At 37.4% G+C, this 8,600-nt stretch overlaps 2 long non-coding RNA genes across 2 annotated transcripts; one reads left to right on the plus strand and one right to left on the minus strand.

Moving 5' to 3' along the window:
* Window positions 1-1,499: 1,499 nt before the first annotated feature.
* Window positions 1,500-2,931, minus strand: LOC146821523 (uncharacterized). Its single transcript, XR_014962734.1, has 3 exons — window positions 2,482-2,931; window positions 2,151-2,229; window positions 1,500-1,850 (listed from the first exon to the last, which is right to left on the minus strand). It is a non-coding gene; the product is annotated as an uncharacterized LOC146821523 (long non-coding RNA).
* Window positions 2,932-6,500: 3,569 nt separating this feature from the next.
* On the plus strand, window positions 6,501-7,986 carry LOC146821524 (uncharacterized). The gene is made up of 3 exons (XR_014962735.1): window positions 6,501-7,004; window positions 7,257-7,335; window positions 7,636-7,986. It is a non-coding gene; the product is annotated as an uncharacterized LOC146821524 (long non-coding RNA).
* The last annotated feature ends 614 nt before the right edge of the window (window positions 7,987-8,600 follow it).

An 8,600-nucleotide genomic window follows, 5' to 3' on the forward strand; every position in this document is an offset into this window, starting at 1 on the left:
CGTTCCGTCGTAAGGAAGCCTCATGAAAGTGACACAGTGAAATCTACAAGATTTCACAGTCGCTTTTACAACCTGCTGCGTCAAAACCTTACGCCTGCCCGCGACATGACTCCAGCACTGCGTCACTTTTACGCCGACAGCTGCGTGACGCATCTGTCTATCTTTGCTCCACAGTGCGCCACATTGGTGACTGCATCCCAGAAGGAGGACTTCTACATTGCAATAACATGTCGAGTCCTCGGGTCTGGGGTGCTACAAAAGAGCACCGTCCATAACACAAGCCAAAGTAAAAAGTCATTCGTGAAAAAAAGTCCTTTTAATTAGGATGTAATCCCATCACCCAACGAGGTGGCATGCTTCATCATCTGCGATTCTCCTCTTGGCTGGGACACCTAGCTCCGCCAAGGGCTACAACCCCCTCACTGTGAGGGAGGAGCTCAGGGATCTTTTGATTTCTATTCTCTGAAGGATATACTAAAATCCATCAGGTGTGAAACATTAACCTGATAGGGTGGCATGCGCAGCTTAAATGAAAATCAAATAGTGAAGTGTTTGATGCTAAAACTAACTACAGGGAGTGAAAAGAAGCATTATTAGCTTACTCTCTGTGTCAGGATTAAAAACAGTACACTTGCAGTGAAAAGATATTTCCTGCGTATCACAAAAGAAAAGGCTCTACATGTTTCGGCCACATCGACCCAAAAATGTGTGACGGCCTTCTTCAGGACCGAGGGATAAAAAGGCAACTGCGTGAGAAACTTGCAACATATAAAGATGTTATTATTAAAAAATAGTATAGGAATGCAAAGCCAGTAGTCCCTCATGGAGTGAACCCGATTTACTGCTATAACCCATTATTTACGAGTAAAGGCCTCACCTCACCTGGCAACAGCTCAGGACAGGAGGCACCGCTGTGTCCGTCGTTACCCCGGGTGTTAGAAGAGCTGCAACCGGACTTTTACATTACCCTGAGAGCCTGGGAGGAAGTACCCATGCTACAGTCCATCCGACAGGAGCACATGGATGAGGAAGAAGAGAAGGGGTTGGAGGAAGGAAATGAAATTGACCTTGACATAGCTTCAGAGCAGGGCAGCATGAGCCCACAGGTGCTAAATCAGCTGCAGTATATAGGGCAGTGAGCACTGTGTCAGTTCACGATCTGTCCACTTCAAAGCTGGAACACAGATAGGAAGAGAGGGCTTTGAAACTGAAGTTGGTTACCCTTGCCTTGGAGGAAAGGAATCTAAGTATGGCGGACAAGGAGAAAAAGCTGATTGCTGAGGAAAAGAAGATAATGCCTCGGGACTGATACTCTCACATAAGTTTAGGCGAAGAGATAGATGAATTATCTCTCCCCTGGAGTAATATTTATTTCTCCAACAAAACCTGTATTATTAAATTTTGTGACCAAGTCAACGGCGATTCCAATGAAAACCAAAAATGTATCAATTACTTTTTATAAGTGTGAGGATATTTATTTTCTACCACACTTTTTTTGAAATTCTTTTGTTTTTAGACATATATATACAAACAAATACAATATTTACAATACTTACATATAGCACAATCACTGAACATATACATATCATCAAACGCCCTTTTTAATGTACCAGGATGCTTATGGGCTTTTTTTGAAACAGCATTCCTATATATAGAAGATCACTACTAAAGACGCACTACGAGATTTTGTCGTTTACAATCTCCTAATTATTTTGAGTGCTCTTTCACAAATAAGTCAAAACATAAATCATAATCCAGTGAGTGTCTTCAAAATAAATGTCGACGCGTTTCAGCCAAATAACTCTTTTGGCCTCATCAGGACTAGGGCATCCGAACCAATAATTTACAACCTGTAAGAACAAATTAATTGTCCCTATTAATATCCATCTTATCTCTATTTAGATTATATACACAGAAACACAGGAATAATATTAAAAGACACTATATTACAGTTATATTACAACAGTTCAAAACTGAAGTGGCGGCTCATACAGCAAAACGTAGAACTTCAAATAAAACACCCAGAGTGTATAACAACCTTACAACCCAATCTAATATATCACCGACAGTGAATGTAAAGCAATTAGGTGTATTAATATGTGATATGTTGAATAAACTTAAAATACCTTATATTGAAAACTGCATATTACCTATTGTCCAATTAGGGTATGGTCGGAACAAATAATCGTCTTTTCTTTCTTTCTTTTTTCTATAAATTATTTTGGCGGGCTAAAAGCAATCAAAACCAAAAATTATCTCAATGGAAAATCACTCCACCTATAATCAATGTATCTATTTCCAAGTCACTGACTCCCACATCCGTTACCCTTTATCTTAAAGTCAGTATAATCTCAAAGTGCATCGATTGTATCGTTATTTAAAACGAGAAAACCCAAAGTAATTGACACCGTAGGTTACACCCATTAGGGGAAATTAGATAATAGAACCTGCCTATTATTGAAAAGGATATGTGGTACATACCTTGTGTATAATTATTCGACCCTTCCAAAACCACTCGTTATACGGTTCAAGTATTCTGCATATGTTTGTGCATATACACTGTTTTAGCACTGCTTGAGGTCGCCTCGCTCTCAACTCTGTCAATAGAACCAATAAAAAAACCAAATCTAAGTATCAATTCTCTTTAGCCTTGGTGTAACGGTAGGTATATTTACACTTTTGCCGAATCGTACGTCTCCTTACCTCGAAGTTTATACACAGGACCCACTTCTAACGTTCCTTCTCCCTCCAGTCTACACGGATCGCGTCCGATGTCACGTGATGCGGAAGTCTATTTAAACCCGGCAAATATTGCCGTAAACATAATAAAAGGACCACTCTCTCTATGTTGATGGTAGACAACGACATTGCCAACCATAGACCTAGTAAAAGGACTACTATTCAACTGAAACGGAGAACAGTAAGTTTATACATACGGAAACGAATAAATACCCACATTCACCAAAATGCACATATATGTTATTGCCGCCATCATGGAAAGTCCTAATCAGGTCCTAATGGATTCAATTCAGAGTGGGGATAATTGAATAATATTAAATGCCCTAAACTAGCGTTATATGCTCTTCTTTTCTTTTACTCATTAAATACCTGCTTAAACAAGATTGAAAATAAAGTGCAAAAAAATGTAGAGAAGTTACCTTATATCCCAGTATATTACCGCCACTCCTTACATTCTAGCTATCCACAATACATTAGTGTAGATAAGTACGAACCGACTATTGCAAGCAACATCGTCTGAAGAACATGTGAACCCTTTTTACGCTCCATTATTGTATAAGAGCCCAGATCTCATCTTTATCATTAAGGCCTAGCGTTGTGGTATGATATTTCGCTATTAGTCTGGCCTCTAATCTGTTAAGTTTTGTTTGTAACTCAGTTTTTTCGAAATTACCGACTAAACACATTACTGACCATTTTAAGTCATTTTCTGAATGCAGATGGTTCTGAAAATGCTGCACCAATGGGGCCCCCTGAACTTTACATTTAATTCTTGATTTGTGTTGCAATATACGTTTCTTTACATGCTGTGTTGTCTGGCCTATGTAATATTTATTACAAGGACACTTTATGCAATAAATTGCATTTTTTGAATTGCAATTGGAAAATGTTTTTTGGTAGTGCGTAAGGCCATTAATCTCCAACTGTTTGGAGTCTTCTGTTAGATTACATGCCACACAGTTTTGGCATCGGAAGTGACCAACTACCGGTGGTAATTGCAGGAGGTTCCGCAGATCTTTTCTTGGTATTTCTGTCTGTCTTGTAGCCCTCACGAGTTGTTGTCGGATATTTTTACCTTTTTTAAAAGCAAACAAAGGTTTCGAAATTCCCAAAGGCTCAATTATTTTCCAGTTATTTTGGACAATTTTTTTGACTTTATTAGCTTTTGGATCAAAAGTCAACACACATGTCAATGGAGTGATTTTATCCTTTGCTTTTGGAACTAATAAGACTTCCCTCGGGGTGTACCACGCTCTTTTGAGTGCACCTTTCACTAATTTTTTCGGGTATCCTCGAGTTATTAATTTGTCTTTTAATATCTCTGCATTAGTGAAAAAGTCTTTTTTGTTTGTACAATTTCTTCTTACACGGAGAAATTGTCCGTACGGCAAATTTTCCTTTAAAGTACGTGGGTGGCTACTTGTAAAATGTAAAAGAGTGTTACGGTCTGTCGGTTTAGTGTATAGACAAACCCCCAGTACTTCATTTTCCTGTTGGATAAAGACATCCAGAAAGTTTATTTTGTCATGGTCAGCACTTTTAGTGAAGTTAAATTCAGCTGTTCTTGAGTTTAGCCAGTTGTGAAAGTCTTGTAGACATGTATCATCTCCATCCCAAATCATAAAAATATCATCTATATAGCGACACCAAAACCCAATATTGGTTAAAAATGGGTTGGTGTCACTATATATCCATCTTTTTTTCGAATTCAGCCATAACTAGGTTAGCTATTCAGGTGAAAAACTGCAGCCCATTGCGACTCCCGATACTTGCAAGTACAAATTTTCTTTGAAATTAAAAAAATTATTTTTTAAGCATAAAGTAGCTAGGGCTATTATGAATTCGGTAGGAACTTGATGGGGGCGATCTCTTTCATCTTTTGGAGTCTTTTTCACCAAAGGAATCAGAAAAGTATCAATGTATTTGGCCAATGGTTCCAAAATAGAACCACATGCAGACACAATGGTGAAAAAGACTCCATCCTATGTGAGAGATACAATGGATTTGATATCGAAGGTAGAAGGATTACCTTATAACAGAGAAAAACAACTTCTGGTGTCCTTCGATATCGAATCCTTGTATACCAACATTCCACAAGATGAGGCATTGGCTGTCATGCAATATAAACTGGATGAAAGAGATCGCCCCCATCAAGTTCCTACCGAATTCATAATAGCCCTAGCTACTTTATGCTTAAAAAATAATTTTTTTAATTTCAAAGAAAATTTGTACTTGCAAGTATCGGGAGTCGCAATGGGCTGCAGTTTTTCACCTGAAATAGCTAACCTAGTTATGGCTGAATTCGAAAAAAGATGGATATATAGTGACACCAACCCATTTTTAACCAATATTGGGTTTTGGTGTCGCTATATAGATGATATTTTTATGATTTGGGATGGAGATGATACATGTCTACAAGACTTTCACAACTGGCTAAACTCAAGAACAGCTGAATTTAACTTCACTAAAAGTGCTGACCATGACAAAATAAACTTTCTGGATGTCTTTATCCAACAGGAAAATGAAGTACTGGGGGTTTGTCTATACACTAAACCGACAGACCGTAACACTCTTTTACATTTTACAAGTAGCCACCCACGTACTTTAAAGGAAAATTTGCCGTACGGACAATTTCTCCGTGTAAGAAGAAATTGTACAAACAAAAAAGACTTTTTCACTAATGCAGAGATATTAAAAGACAAATTAATAACTCGAGGATACCCGAAAAAATTAGTGAAAGGTGCACTCAAAAGAGCGTGGTACACCCCGAGGGAAGTCTTATTAGTTCCAAAAGCAAAGGATAAAATCACTCCATTGACATGTGTGTTGACTTTTGATCCAAAAGCTAATAAAGTCAAAAAAATTGTCCAAAATAACTGGAAAATAATTGAGCCTTTGGGAATTTCGAAACCTTTGTTTGCTTTTAAAAAAGGTAAAAATATCCGACAACAACTCGTGAGGGCTACAAGACAGACAGAAATACCAAGAAAAGATCTGCGGAACCTCCTGCAATTACCACCGGTAGTTGGTCACTTCCGATGCCAAAACTGTGTGGCATGTAATCTAACAGAAGACTCCAAACAGTTGGAGATTAATGGCCTTACGCACTACCAAAAAACATTTTCCAATTGCAATTCAAAAAATGCAATTTATTGCATAAAGTGTCCTTGTAATAAATATTACATAGGCCAGACAACACAGCATGTAAAGAAACGTATATTGCAACACAAATCAAGAATTAAATGTAAAGTTCAGGGGGCCCCATTGGTGCAGCATTTTCAGAACCATCTGCATTCAGAAAATGACTTAAAATGGTCAGTAATGTGTTTAGTCGGTAATTTCGAAAAAACTGAGTTACAAACAAAACTTAACAGATTAGAGGCCAGACTAATAGCGAAATATCATACCACAACGCTAGGCCTTAATGATAAAGATGAGATCTGGGCTCTTATACAATAATGGAGCGTAAAAAGGGTTCACATGTTCTTCAGACGATGTTGCTTGCAATAGTCGGTTCGTACTTATCTACACTAATGTATTGTGGATAGCTAGAATGTAAGGAGTGGCGGTAATATACTGGGATATAAGGTAACTTCTCTACATTTTTTTGCACTTTATTTTCAATCTTGTTTAAGCAGGTATTTAATGAGTAAAAGAAAAGAAGAGCATATAACGCTAGTTTAGGGCATTTAATATTATTCAATTATCCCCACTCTGAATTGAATCCATTAGGACCTGATTAGGACTTTCCATGATGGCGGCAATAACATATATGTGCATTTTGGTGAATTTGGGTATTTATTCGTTTCCGTATGTATAAACTTACTGTTCTCCGTTTCAGTTGAATAGTAGTCCTTTTACTAGGTCTATGGTTGGCAATGTCGTTGTCTACCATCAACATAGAGAGAGTGGTCCTTTTATTATGTTTACGGCAATATTTGCCGGGTTTAAATAGACTTCCGCATCACGTGACATCGGACGCGATCCGTGTAGACTGGAGGGAGAAGGAACGTTAGAAGTGGGTCCTGTGTATAAACTTCGAGGTAAGGAGACGTACGATTCGGCAAAAGTGTAAATATACCTACCGTTACACCAAGGCTAAAGAGAATTGATACTTAGATTTGGTTTTTTTATTGGTTCTATTGACAGAGTTGAGAGCGAGGCGACCTCAAGCAGTGCTAAAACAGTGTATATGCACAAACATATGCAGAATACTTGAACCGTATAACGAGTGGTTTTGGAAGGGTCGAATAATTATACACAAGGTATGTACCACATATCCTTTTCAATAATAGGCAGGTTCTATTATCTAATTTCCCCTAATGGGTGTAACCTACGGTGTCAATTACTTTGGGTTTTCTCGTTTTAAATAACGATACAATCGATGCACTTTGAGATTATACTGACTTTAAGATAAAGGGTAACGGATGTGGGAGTCAGTGACTTGGAAATAGATACATTGATTATAGGTGGAGTGATTTTCCATTGAGATAATTTTTGGTTTTGATTGCTTTTAGCCCGCCAAAATAATTTATAGAAAAAAGAAAGAAAGAAAAGACGATTATTTGTTCCGACCATACCCTAATTGGACAATAGGTAATATGCAGTTTTCAATATAAGGTATTTTAAGTTTATTCAACATATCACATATTAATACACCTAATTGCTTTACATTCACTGTCGGTGATATATTAGATTGGGTTGTAAGGTTGTTATACACTCTGGGTGTTTTATTTGAAGTTCTACGTTTTGCTGTATGAGCCGCCACTTCAGTTTTGAACTGTTGTAATATAACTGTAATATAGTGTCTTTTAATATTATTCCTGTGTTTCTGTGTATATAATCTAAATAGAGATAAGATGGATATTAATAGGGACAATTAATTTGTTCTTACAGGTTGTAAATTATTGGTTCGGATGCCCTAGTCCTGATGAGGCCAAAAGAGTTATTTGGCTGAAACGCGTCGACATTTATTTTGAAGACACTCACTGGATTATGATTTATGTTTTGACTTATTTGTGAAAGAGCACTCAAAATAATTAGGAGATTGTAAACGACAAAATCTCGTAGTGCGTCTTTAGTAGTGATCTTCTATATATAGGAATGCTGTTTCAAAAAAAGCCCATAAGCATCCTGGTACATTAAAAAGGGCGTTTGATGATATGTATATGTTCAGTGATTGTGCTATATGTAAGTATTGTAAATATTGTATTTGTTTGTATATATATGTCTAAAAACAAAAGAATTTCAAAAAAAGTGTGGTAGAAAATAAATATCCTCACACTTATAAAAAGTAATTGATACATTTTTGGTTTTCATTGGAATCGCCGTTGACTTGGTCACAAAATTTAATAATACAGGTTTTGTTGGAGAAATAAATATTACTCCAGGGGAGAGATAATTCATCTATCTCTTCGCCTAAACTTATGTGAGAGTATCAGTCCCGAGGCATTATCTTTTTCTATATATCATTTACATTCCCAGATGCCGGAGGGTTATTTGGGTTCCCCCCTTTGTTGAAGAGATTGCTGAGGAAAAGAAGGCAGCAGCAACATTGACAATGATGGAGAAGAAATTAACCCTATATTGAAGGAGAAGAGGGCCTTACTGGCCCAAGAGAGGAGCGAACACAAAATGAACTTCAGTTCTCAGAGGACCTCTGAATCCAGTAAGGATGGTGGCAAAAATTAAGTGCCTAGAAGAGGTGTACCTAGTTATTTGCTGAAGGACTTACATAGATAAGGGGTTTGCAGCATATGAGGTAGCCTAAGTATGCACAGAGTCTCAGAGGATGGTTGGGAGGACAGTCTGTGGAAACACTTACACTTTGCAAGAAGATATCTTATTTACCCTTGAAGTAG

The sequence above is a fragment of the Triturus cristatus genome, chromosome 6 (assembly GCF_964204655.1).
Source record: "Triturus cristatus chromosome 6, aTriCri1.1, whole genome shotgun sequence".
NCBI lineage: Eukaryota > Metazoa > Chordata > Amphibia > Caudata > Salamandridae > Triturus > Triturus cristatus.